Source organism: Pelobates fuscus, chromosome 1 (assembly GCF_036172605.1).
Source record: "Pelobates fuscus isolate aPelFus1 chromosome 1, aPelFus1.pri, whole genome shotgun sequence".
Lineage (NCBI taxonomy): Eukaryota > Metazoa > Chordata > Amphibia > Anura > Pelobatidae > Pelobates > Pelobates fuscus.
In genome coordinates this window covers 116778607-116792601 of record NC_086317.1, presented here as the reverse complement: position 1 = coordinate 116792601, position 13995 = coordinate 116778607, and positions in this window count along the sequence as shown.

Here is a 13995-nt window from a genome sequence, read left to right as displayed (position 1 = left end):
GTCACCAAATCCTTGATTCTACCTTTAACCCCTTAACCCCTTAAGACCGGCGGACGTATATTTACGTCCTTTTAAAAGCGTCTCTAAACGCCGCAGGACGTAAATATACGCCCGCCGTTTTTTTTAAACTTACCCGGTCGCCGGTGGTCCCACGCCGGCGATCGCGGTTGGGGGGACTCCCAGGGAGCCCCCCCGTGGCAGATCTTCCTCCTCCGGTCCCTCCCGGTCATGTGAGAGTGAGGTCCTATTTTTATTTATATATAGGTATATATATAGGGATATCGACGTATATATTTATGTATATAGATATATATATTATTTCGTTCTACGTATATTTTGATATATATATATATATATATATATATATATAAAATAAACAATACACAAGATCCAGCGCACTCTCCTATCTACTAAACAGCAACTTCAATGTTGACAGATTTTATTCGTTTTTTTAAAAACACCTAATCTAGGCAAAATAATAATGGGGATTTAGTTACATTATATGATCATACATTGCATAAGCCTGCCACAACGTCAATGTACCCCATCTTTGGCAGGTCCTACTCTCACAGCCTAATGTCTGCTCTTATGAGATTAACCCACTTACTTGGGAAAAAATTCCATCTGAGGCTCTCTGCAGTACAAGGCTAAATAGGGACCTGAGAGGAGGCACCTGTAACAGGGAGGGGTGCAAAACCAAGGAGTTGGCTAGACTCCCAAATATATATATATATGAAACATGAGGGATGGTTGCACTCACCTGAACATATATATATATATATATATATATATATATATATATATATATATATATATATATATATTAATATTACAATACAGTTAGAACGAAATAACACACATCTATATATTTTTTAATTATTTATTTTTAATTATTTTTTTAATTTAATTTTTTTACGTATTTACATATTTATTTTGTTATATTATATATAAATATATCTATAACAATAATTATATATATTTAATCAGTATCAGTCTACGTGTAATTTGATATTAATATATATATATATATATATATATAATTATATATATATTAATAGTAAAATACACCTAGACGGTGTATGTGTGTGTGTGTGTATGTGTATATATATAAATATATATATATACTTAGATCATATATATATATATAATATATATATATATATATATACATGATCTAAGTATATATATATTTTTTTTTAACACTTATTAACTTTTAATTTAATTTATTTCCAGCCAGCAGGGGGACTATCTGTCATTACAGGCAGTCCCCCTGCTGGCAATGTAGCAGGCAGCTAACCCAGCCATGTGATTGTGAGGTCCTCGCAAGGACCTCACTCTCACATGGCCGGGGGGACTGCTGGAGCATGGACGTGCCGCGGGGGGCTCCCTGGGAGTCCCCCCAACCTTGTAAAAAACCGGGTAAAAAAAAAAAGGAGGGCGTACTATTACGCCCGGCAGCGTTTAGAGCCACTTAAAATAGGGCGTAATAGTACGCCCTCCGGTCTTAAAGGGTTAAAACATCACATGAATACGCCCCTTTATTATGCAAGATACTACTAAGGAGCTTCTCCATGCCCTAGTAATCTTTTGCATGGATTATTGTAACCCTCTCCTAATTGGTCTTCCCAAAAATTCGTATTGCCCTGTAATGACTGTATATATGCAGGTAACAAATATTTTGGTAGAATAATACTGTATATCTAACAGTTACTAATAACTCTATTTTGTACAAAAATGCTAGTTCACTTGATGTGGTACATGACAACTGCATTTCTTTTTGTCTGTCTGCGTTACTTTGTGCACCCTCTAACAAAAGAATGAACGTTCACTAATTAAATAACTTATTATCTAATTCAGATGGTTTGTAGTGTGAAATATTGTTACACAGACTCATAAATCTGTAATACAAACCGCAATTGTTTCTTTCTGTAGTAGGCATTTAGAAGCATGTTAAATCCATATAAACAATGACACAGGCTATTGAAGAATGTCACATAGTGCTGCATATTTCTGGTCTGAAGGCTCTACTTCCTAATTGTCATTATACCCACAAGGACATTCAGTAAGGGGGGCGGGGGTGGATATTACTATACTAAAGTGTGATTTTAAAAAATGCAGTCCAGAGCATACTCTACTGCTTAAATCATTTCCTGAAACAGTCTAAGTCATTAATTTAAAAATAATGGTAATTAAAATGAGTCACATTGCAGCTGAATGGCAGTGGTGTGGCCTTCTCTTCTCTTTAATTGTATATAAATTTTAGTGAAGGTCAGATTTTTGCAAAGAAATAAAGAATCCCTTTGTTCTCATGGGCTTATAAAATATGACTTGTATGCAGTGTATCACATAGCTCAGGGCTTAATGGTCCTTGACGATGATAACCAAGGAGTTAATTTTGCTTTGTGTCCCAAAAGCCATCATTGTCAGCCTAATCTTTCATGGGTTTATTCGATATATGGAATTTTAAAAGCAAACAGCATACTTTTACTTTTATCAAAATCAAAGGGGACATTATTGATGTAGTATAACCCTTTTTGATTGAATTCATTAAGTTCTTTCTCTGAATGACAGTGAGCTTGTTTGTGAATCATCACACCCTATTCAATCATAGCCAGCATTTCAAGGTAACATCAGTTTACATCATGGGCACTTTGCTCTATCTATAATAGCTAGCGTATGAATCTATTCACAGTAGAGTTTGAAGTTCTTCTTTGCAAAAGTTTACTTTTATACATTTTTAAAGCTGTTTGTGAATCTTAGCTAAATTAGATTAAAAAAAAATAAGGGATATACAAACATGTTGTGTATTCCTCACAAAATACATATTAATTTTAATTTATGTATCCTGAAAATAGTAACAGAAAATAGTGAGCATTATTATATTATAAATGTTCCCAGGCACGTTAGCTGCCTTGCATACCTGTTAAGGAAGGGTCTGTCATTTAGCCTGGCATAGGTAGCTCTACATTTAAATATTTTGGGACTTTCGGGAATATATATTTTTTGCTCAAATACACATTCTACTGTTTTTATACCTGATCAGCACTGAATAGGAATTGATCTCTTTATTTCTTGTTATAATCCCAGTCTTTAATCTGGTACTCCTACATAAAGAGATATTCGATGTCTACATATCTCAGCTGTTGTCCCTCGATTAATTTTTAACTCTGAATGCCCAGCTGGAGATATTTTGCTAGGCACATTAATACGTTTTCCCATTTAGTCGCTCTTGAGACCTCACCATCACTATTGAAGGACCTGGTGTGCAGTGTGAGACGTCCAAGAACAGCAACCATAGAAGGATGAATAGGAGGTCCAAGTCTTCTTTAAAATGTGGGCAAAGTGTAATGAGATGTACTGTGATGCACCTGGACAGGAAGATTATCTAGAGTCAGGGAGTTTCTTGCTTACACTAAGACCTTATTAGTGGTAGAGACTGGATGATTAACAGGCCCAAGTGATCATTTTTGTTTTTAGAAGCCTCAAAATGTTACAAATCCTGCTGCAGCCCACAAAGAAGGAAATTAAAGTGTAAAATTAAAATTTATAGTAGTGGGAGAATGAGCCTTCACATCAAGAACTTAACTTAGTGATAGTTCTGAACAGTGGCAGAACTAATGTAGAGAGATAATTTTTTTGGCCCTCTTGCGCAAGGGTGGCCAAAAGGTAAATCCCCATCTTTCATACAACTTCCACAATGCTATGCCAGTTGAGGGTCTACCATTTGCCCATCCTTGCAGAGTTGTATTTTTGAGCAGTGTAATGGGTGCATTTGAATGTAGTGTGGCTTTTTAATGCAGGTGTACTTGTGTGTGTGTAGTGTTGCTGTTTGAATGAAGAGGTGTTTGCATATAATTTTGGCATTCTAATACAGATTTAGTTATATTAGTTGTGTTTGTATGTGATGTTTGCATTTGATTTCTGGGCTGTGTTTGTATGCAGTGTTGACTTTGGGTGTGCATGTTTGTGTAGTATTGCTATTTGGATTAATTAGTGTTTTTGCATGTAATTTTTGGTATATGACTTTAGGGGTACGTTTAATTTGTGTTTGAATGTAATGATGTATGAAAATATACACATACATTGCCACATACAAACACACTGGCACAAATACACATGCACATCAAAATAATCAGATACAGACCAATACACACACTGACACATGTACACACTCAGATACACACTTACACACACTAAAACATTGAAACATACTAAAACAAACATAGATGCACACATTGACACATAAAAACACTAACAGATACACACTAACACATTATATACACATACACACACACTAACACATGCATGGATCGACACACGGACACATACACTGTCATGACTACACTACCCAACTTACAAGTATAGGTCAGGAATATGAAGACAGAAAGGAAGTATTACAAGTATAGGTCAGGAATATGAAGACAGAAAGGAAGTATTACCGGACCTTAGAATGGCCAGGTTTAATGTATTAAAGAGAGAAAACATAAATGTGGAACTATCAAGATCAGAAAACCAGAAATATGGATAAATAATTTAACTAGCATGGTCAGGATTGCAGAGGTCAAAAGAGGAAGTAAACAAGCCAAAATGTAATAACCAGAAAATCAGGGACCTCAAAAAGGTGTTGATGTGACTCTCCCAGGAGTGGAAATGATGGTTAGAAAATTAGGGGATTTGAGGAACCGAGAGGAAACCAGAACAAGACAATAACTATGGGGCTAACAATTTATTTAAATACTGATTGGTCCACATCACCCCTGCAACCTCAAACAAGGTGGGACAGTGAGGACATGGCTCTCCCAAAAGTGGAAATGACACTAAGCATTGTGACAAGCGCTCCTTCCAACGAATGTTTGCCACAAACTCCTGGAGGAGTGTGGAAACTGGTCTCCTGCCCACCGACTATGGTCAAGGTCTGAGACACAATTTTCGATAGTTACCCTGCCCAGCCACAATTAGCAGCTTTCCCTGGGAGCAGCTTTCCCTGGGAGCAGCACAATTATCAGCTTTCCCCTGGTTTGTCACTTTCCCTTCATTCGTATGGAACCGAATGCTAGCTCCCTGGAAGCTGTTCGAATGAACCAAACCTACGAATGGTCCTCAGCGGTACTTAGCCATGACCGCTAAGGAACTAATATGGCATGAGGACTTTGTGGGTTCCCAGTCACCTCAGCCGGACTTAGCTGCGAATGTTATGGAACTCTTTTCGGTATGTGGTGACCATGCAGTTTCCGTACAACTTGGTCCAGGTTTTGAACCACTTTGCAAACCGCCAGGAGAGCGCTTTTTCGAGGGAAGGTGCCTGAGACTAAGGGGAACAAATGCTACCTAAGAGCCAGACAGAGCACCATATATTTCGGATGCAGGAGCTCCCGAAAGTTGACCGTCAAAAGCACCAAACGCCTTAGAACTATTTTGGGCGGAGGACCACATGTGCGGCCGGTCAGAACTTTAACATGTTGGCATTTCCCCTACACTGCATGGAACTGAGTGCTATTTGGAGAACTTGGGTGCTCAGATTATCATTTGTGGGGTTATTTTATGTTTTTATGATGTTTTGGGGTATTATTTTTTTTGTTTTTGTGTTTTCCTCTCTGTTCCTGGGGGAAAATTAGCTTACCAGTCTTTAACTGTCAGGATCGGGACAGGGATCCAACACGCAGAGTACAAACAGTAGCCAGATACGTATACCGGACCTTAGAATGGCCGGACTAACGTAAGTAGTACAGTATAGAATGGTCAAAGACAAGCCGAGGTCGAGGGTAACAGAAGACAGGTAAGCGAGAGACAAGCCGAATCAAGGGTAACAGAGATAAGCAGAGTAAGGTAAACAAGCCGGGACAAAACCAAAAGGGATAATAGAATACACAAGCACTGAGTGACTAGAGCAAGCTAGAACCACGACAGGGCAATGAGCTAATGAAAGAAGCTCTGTTAAATACCCTGTTCAGAGCAGTAACCACACCTCCGAGGCTTCCTGATTGGTCCTGCAGCAATTGAGTGACAGGTCGTTCCGGAGGAGAGTCCTGATGACAACTTCCTGCCTAGATGCTGTAAAAGGCAGTCACTCCCTCGCGGCCGGCCTTGCATGACCGGATAGACTGTGGGGAAGGGAGCCATCAGGCCGTCTGGATGGAGGAACAGCTAAGTCTCTACCTCTTTCGGAGGTAGAGACCACAGGTACCCTGACAGTACCCCCCCTCTCAGATACGCCCACCGGGCGGAATACACCAGGGCAAGAAGGGAATCGAGAGTGAAACGCCCTGCGGAGACGGGGAGCATGCACCTCCTCCTGAGGTACCCAACTTCTCTCCTCAGGACCATAACCCTTCCAATCGACCAGATATTGCAGTTTCCCCCGGGAGATTCGAGAATCAACGATGGAATTGACCTCATACTCCTCCTGACCCTCCACCTGAACTGAGCGGGGAGGGGCGATTGTGGAGGAGAACCTGTTACATATTAATGGTTTTAGCAAGGAAACATGAAAAAATGAAAGGAATGCGTAAGGCATTAGGCAACGCTAAACGATACGCAACTGGGTTAATTTGAGACAGTACCCTGTAAGGTCCAATATATCGAGGAGCAAACTTCATGGACGGCACTTTTAACCGAATGTTTCTAGTACTTAACCATACTCTATCGCCTGGAACAAACACCGGTGCTGCCCTTCTACGTTTGTCAGCGTGTTTTTTAACCAGCGTAGAATTGTGCAGAAGAATTGTCGAGTTTGATCCCACAACTCTCTTAAATTGGCAACATGAACATCCACCGACGGTATCCCTTGAGAAGAAGACTCCGAAGGAAGGATGGAAGGATGAAAGCCATAATTCAAGAAAAAAGGGCTAGAATGCGTAGAATCACAAATGAGATTGTTATGTGCAAACTCCGCCCAATGAATCAAACCGACCCAATCGTCCTGGTGTTCTGAAACGAAACAACGTAAATATTGTTCAACTTTTTGGTTAGTGCGTTCAGCAGCTCCATTGGACTGAGGATGATAGGCAGAGGAGAAATTCAATTTGATGCCTAGTTGGGAGCAGAATGATCTCCAAAAACGGGAAACAAATTGGGAGCCTCTGTCAGAGACAATCTGGGAAGGTATCCCATGCAAACGGAAAATCTCCCTGGCGAAGATCTCCGCTAATTCGGGCGAAGATGGGAGTTTAGGTAAGGGAATGAAGTGAGCCATTTTAGTAAATCTGTCTACCACAGTGAGGATGACAGTCTGCTTTTTAGAGATAGGCAAATCAACAATGAAGTCCATTGCCAGGCAGGACCAAGGCTTTTCAGGAACCTCTAAAGGGTGTAGAAATCCGCATGGAAGCGAATGGGGTAGCTTGGTCTTGGTACAAACTTCACATGCCCCGATGAATTCTTTAATATCCTTGCGTAAGTCAGGCCACCAAAAATCTTTAGAGACCAGCGCATAAGTCTTGCGGATGCCAGGATGCCCAGCCACCTTACTGTTATGGAGACAGCGTAGCACCTCCAGTTGGAGAGCGACAGGAACGAAGTGTTGATCCCCAGGGGTCTGTTTGGGTGCCAAATGCTGAAACTTCATGATCTCAGAAAGCAATGGAGAGTGAATCCTGAGATTCGTGTTCGCGATGATATTCCCCTTAGGAACTATGGAGGACAGAAGTGGTTCAGTTATAGTGGATGGTTCATATTGACGAGACAATGCATCGGCTTTAGAGTTCTTAGAACCAGGTCTATACGTAAGTACATAATTAAAGTGAGTCAGGAACAAGGCCCAGCGAGACAAGCGCTTTGCCTCCCCAATATAAGACAAGTTCTTATGATCCGTTAGAATAGTAACAGGGTGTAGTGTCCCTTCCAGTAAATGTCTCCACTCCTTTAAAGCCTTAATGACCGCTAACAATTCCCTCTCCCCGATGTCATATCTGCTCTCAGGCCCAGAATTTTTTTAGAGAAGAAACCACAAGGGTGTAACGGTTTATCCACCCCTAACCTTTGAGACAGAACAGCCCCAACTCCTGTCTCAGAAGCATCGACCTCGAGCAAGAAAGGCAGAGTCGTATCAGGATGAACTAGAATGGGAGCTGAGGCAAAAAGTTCCTTGAGAGTCTTAAAATCACCAAGAGCTTCCTCAGACCAGAACTTAGTATCAGCCCCTTGTTTGGTCATATTGGTAATAGGCGCAATGATAGAGGAGTAACCCTTAATGAAGCGCCTATAGTAGTTGGAAAACCCAATAAACCTTTGGATAGCCTTGAGTCCTTTGGGCAAAGGCCAGTCTAAAATAGATTGGAGTTTACCAGGATCCATTTTAAAACCTTCCCCAGAAATCACGTACCCAAGAAAGTCTACCTGAGCCTGATCAAAACTGCACTTCTCCAATTTGCAGTATAGACCATGTTGCAGAAGTTTGTGTAACACCTTTCTGACCTGTCTATGGTGAGTCTCAATCTCCTTAGAGTGTATAAGTATGTCGTCCAGGTAAACAATAACACAATCATGCTGAAACTCCCTAAGTACCTCATTAATCAAATCTTGAAATACTGCAGGAGCATTGCATAGTCCAAATGGCATAACAGTGTATTCGTAATGGCCATACCGGGTATTGAATGCCGTCATCCACTCGTGACCTTGCTGGATTCTCACCAAATTGTAAGCTCCTCTGAGATCTAATTTGGTGAAGATTTTGGAGCCCTTAAGACGATCAAATAACTCGGTAATCAGTGGGATAGGATAGGCATTTCTGACAGTTATTTTATTCAAGCCTCGGTAATCGATACAAGGTCTCAGCGTGCCATCCTTCTTCTTAATGAAAAAGAACCCTGCCCCGGCCGGGGAAGAAGACCTCCTGATAAATCCCTTTTCTAAATTCTCCTGAATATACTCCTCTAGAACCGAGTTTTCCTGAACAGACAAAGGATATACATGGCCCCTCGGAGGCATAGTCCCGGGTAGAAGCTTAATGTTACAGTCAAATGACCTGTGTGGCGGCAAAGAATCGGCATTCTTCTTGTCAAACACTGCCCTTTAGTCTAGGTAAAGGTCTGGTATTTGTCTCTCTGTGGACTGAGTAGGATTCTCCTGTATGTTAATATTAGCTAATGGAGAAACCTTGCACAGACACCGATCCTGGCAGCCCTGGCCCCACGAGAGTATCTCCCCTAACTCCCAATCGATAATAGGGTTATGTTCTTTCAACCATGGGTACCCCAGAACTATGGGAACGGAAGGAGACGAAATGAGCAGAAGAGATAAATTCTCCACGTGTAGGACACCAACACCTAACTCAATGGGTATGGTCTCACGAAATATAACAGGGTCTAGTAGTGGTCTACCATCTATGGCCTCAACGGCCAAGGGTGTCTCCCTTAGCTGGGATGGGAAATTGTTTTTACTAGCAAAGGCTTGGTCGATAAAATTCTCAGCAGCACCGGAATCTATCAAAGCCATAGCCCTTACTACTTCCTTCCCGCAAGTTAAGGAAACTGGTAGCAGAAGCCTGTGATCTTTAAATTTAGGAGTAGAGGACAAAATAGAAACACCCAAGGCCTGTCCTCTAGAGAGACTTAGGTGCGAGCGTTTCCCGGGCGGTTAGAACAGTTCGAGAGTAAATGACCCTTAACTCCACAATACATACACAAACCCTCTCTTCTCCTGTACTGTCTTTCCTCCTCAGAGAGGCGGGTATACCCTATCTGCATAGGTTCAGGAAGCAAAGATACCGTGGAGTCAGGACTTGGAAAAGCGGGGGCTAACCTAAAAGAAGGTCTCCGGTTCCTCTCTCGAGTGTTCTGTCTCTCTCTTAAACGTTCATCTATACGAGAGATGAACGAAATTAAATCCTCTAAATTCTCAGGGAGTTCTCTGGTAGCAACCTCATCAAGGATTACTTCAGATAAGCCATTCAAAAATACATCCATATACGCCTGCTCATTCCACTTGACCTCCGACGCCAGAGACCTGAACTCTAGTGCATAATCCACCAGTGTTCTCCTGTTTCAGACGCAACAGTAATCTGGCGGCATTAACCTTTCTACCTGGAGGGTCAAATGTTCTTCTAAAAGCAGTTACAAAGGCGTTATAGTTATAAACTAATGGGTTATCGTTCTCCCATAATGGGTTGGCCCATCTCAGAGCTTTCTCAATAAGTAGGGTGATAATAAATCCTACCTTTGCCCTATCTGTAGGATAAGAGCGAGGTTGCAATTCAAAGTGGATACTAATTTGGTTTAAGAAACCACGACACTTCTCAGGAACCCCACCATAGCGTACTGGGGGGGTAATGCGAGAAGAAGCACCCACTGTGGCTACCTCTAGACCTGAACCGACAGGAGAAACAGGGGTATTACGTATCTCCTCTGGTGGGTTATTGGCACGAGATAATAGAGCCTGTAGCGCAAGCGCCATCTGATCCATTCTGTGATCCATGGCTTCGAACCTAGGATCAGGAGAAGCCAGCTGACTGTTTGTACTTGCAGGATCCATTGGCCCTGTCGTAATGTCAGGATCGGGACAGGGATCCAACACGCAGAGTACAAACAGTAGCCAGATACGTATACCGGACCTTAGAATGGCCGGACTAACGTAAGTAGTACAGTATAGAATGGTCAAAGACAAGCCGAGGTCGAGGGTAACAGAAGACAGGTAAGCGAGAGACAAGCCGAATCAAGGGTAACAGAGATAAGCAGAGCGAGGTAAACAAGCCGGGACAAAACCAAAAGGGATAATAGAATACACAAGCACTGAGTGACTAGAGCAAGCTAGAACCACGACAGGGCAATGAGCTAATGAAAGAAGCTCTGTTAAATACCCTGTTCAGAGCAGTAACCACGCCTCCGAGGCTTCCTGATTGGTCCTGCAGCAATTGAGTGACAGGTCGTTCCGGAGGAGAGTCCTGATGACAACTTCCTGCCTAGATGCTGTAAAAGGCAGTCACTCCCTCGCACCCGGCCTTGCATGACCGGATAGACCGTGGGGAAGGGAGCCATCAGGCCGTCTGGATGGAGGAACAGCTAAGTCTCTACCTCTTTCGGAGGTAGAGACCACAGGTACCCTGACATTAACACAATTATCTCCCACGCATAGAGATTCCTGTGAGGGCCTTGTGTTGAATACAATGGAAACCCTGCTTGGGTCTGTGCATAAAAGGCAGAGTTTGGCTCATTAATATCAGGTGTACTCCCAGAACTATGTGTCGTCTAGTTACTGGGAGGGGAAAGGGCTAAAATACTGCTCAGCACCTTTTTCCAGCTCATGAAGGATTTGTCATGGAAAGTCCTTGTAAGGACTACAGCTCCCAGGACTGTGTATTTTCCAATTCCTGGGAGGAGATAGAGCTAGCCCCCTACCCTGTTCCAAGATGGAGAGGCTACAGGACGACCCCAGTCAAGCCACGGCACCTGGGGCAGAAGCGCTGAGGTTTTCCCTGGTTCCTACTAGTAAGCGATCCTTGGCGGAGGTACCGAGGGTACAGGGAGCTCTGCTACAAGCATCACATCAGTATAAGTGGAGGAGCGCATCAGGAAGGCAGAAGAGAACCGGATGTGGTACTCCTTAATCACCCAGGAGAGCTGGAGGATGAAACAATAAGGACAGTAGATGCAATTATCCTTTCAGGAGGAACTACGGGAAATTGATCATTCTCCTGTTTGTAGGTTCAAACTGTCTGGATGAATCACCAGCCTGGGTATTACATGTACCTGGTTTGTACATTATGATGTAATTAAACCTGAAATGGAATAGAGACCATCTAGTTTATCTGTATGATAACCTTGTATCTTTACCTAAATAAATCAGATGTTAGTGGTTAGTAGAAAAAACACAGGGTTTTTGAAACATTCAGGCAAGTGCTCCATTCCCTAAGGGCAAGAAAAATGACTTGTCGTTCTCAGTTCAGTCGTTCTCAGCTATGTTGTATTTCTGTTCTGCCTTGGACAACTTTCTGAAGAAAAACTCACATGGGTATATGGGTTGTCAGGGGATTCTCCTTGTGAAAAGAATGCACCTACTCCTATCTCTGATGCATCCACTTCTAATCCCCATCTTGCCACAATAGAGGTAAAGTCCCTCCCTTCTATTAAATAGCCTTTAGTCACTCCCAGTTGCATGAGTTTTGCCTCAGCCATCTCAGAAGAGTTGGACCTACAGGAATTTGGAGGCATAGAAACCATTGGATGTTTAGGTCTATTACAGGTGTAAAGTCTCTTACCTATATGTATCATGTAGTCAATAAGAACTTCTAGGAACTCTCTGGTAGCAAATTCTTCTTGTTGGGAATCATAAAACCTTCCATAAAAGCTGTTACTAAACCATTGTTAATCCAATATACCTCAGAAGCTAAGGTGCAGAATTCTATAGTGTAATAAGCTACACTTCTAAAGTGCGACCAGAAAGTGTATCCCACTAGAGAACTAATCAGAAACTGTTACTCCATACACATTTTATCATCATAGCACAATCACAAAACCGTAATAGATCTGCTAGATCTAAATAAATTACAGACCCTGACTTATTGCCACAAGGTAAAAAACTAAGTTAATATAGTGTTGTCAGAAATAATATAGTTACTTTGTAGCTACCAATAGACTATTGCATTGGAAAAGCCATCATCCCACCAGACTTAAGGCAGGAATTCCATATGGCCAGTACCTGAGAGCAAGATGTAATTGCTCAAATGATGAAAAATTCTACAAAGAAGCCAAGGAATTACGACTTTGGTTCAAATGTCTGAACAAAAGTGAAAGCCTAAGAACAATTAGATCCAAGGCAACACAACAACTAATTCGCTGTGTAGGTACCTTTGATCAGTATAGGGATCCAATTCACAAACTTCTCTCTCATGATTGGCCTATGCTGAGGCATGCTAAAGGACCTGCAAGAAAACATTAGTACATTTCCTAATATCATTGCGCAGTGATTCAAGAATCTTGAGATCATCAACATGGCTAACCCAAACAAATGGAGTCTTTCAATGTGAACATTGTAGAGCTTGCAAGTTCATTCAATCTACTATAAAAGCACAATTACCCAAAATGAATGTAGGGTTAAGGAATTCATAAACTAAAGCTCTACATGAGTTACATTTCTCATCACATGCAACTGGAAGATACAGTATATAGGAAAGACATGCCAACAATTATGAAGATGTATTTTGCAGCACATATGTTCAATCACAAATCTCAAAGTATCCACTCCAATTTCCAACTATGTGAGGAGACACCATGATGGAGATCCCACACATCTAACCTTCCAAGTAATTGACATAGCCATTTTATTGTCAATCTCTGATAAATATCGGAGTAAAATGGTGCTTTTTCCCTATTTTGGCATATACACATATAACAAGTTTTTTTTAATGTGTATTTCGTAAAGCTGGTGTGTGAGTTTCCTGTACAGAACCCCTTATATTGTGTTCAGCTGCTGAGTACAACGATACCCCCATTGTATGCCTTTGGAACTATTCTGTGAAGCTACAATGCCATATAAGAGACAAGGCTATTTCAGTTTCTATAGAAACATAGAAACATAGAATGTGACGGCAGATAAGAACCATTCGGCCCATCTAGTCTGCCCAGTTTTCTAAATACTTTCATTAGTCCCTGGCCTTATCTTATAGTTAGGATAGCCTTATGCCTATCCCACGCATGCTTAAACTCCTTTACTGTGTTAACCTCTACCACTTCAGCTGGAAGGCTATTCCATGCATCCACTACCCTCTCAGTAAAGTAATACTTCCTGATATTATTTTTAAACCTTTGTCCCTCTAATTTAAGACTATGTCCTCTTGTTGTGGTAGTTTTTCTTCTTTTAAATATAGTCTCCCCCTTTACTGTGTTGATTCCCTTTATGTATTTAAATGTTTCTATCATATCCCCCCTGTCTCGTCTTTCCTCCATGCTATACATGTTAAGATCCTTTAACCTTTCCTGGTAAGTTTTATCCTGCAATCCATGAACCAGTTTAGTAGCCCTTCTTTGAACTCTCTCTAAGGTATCAATATCCTTCTGAAGATAG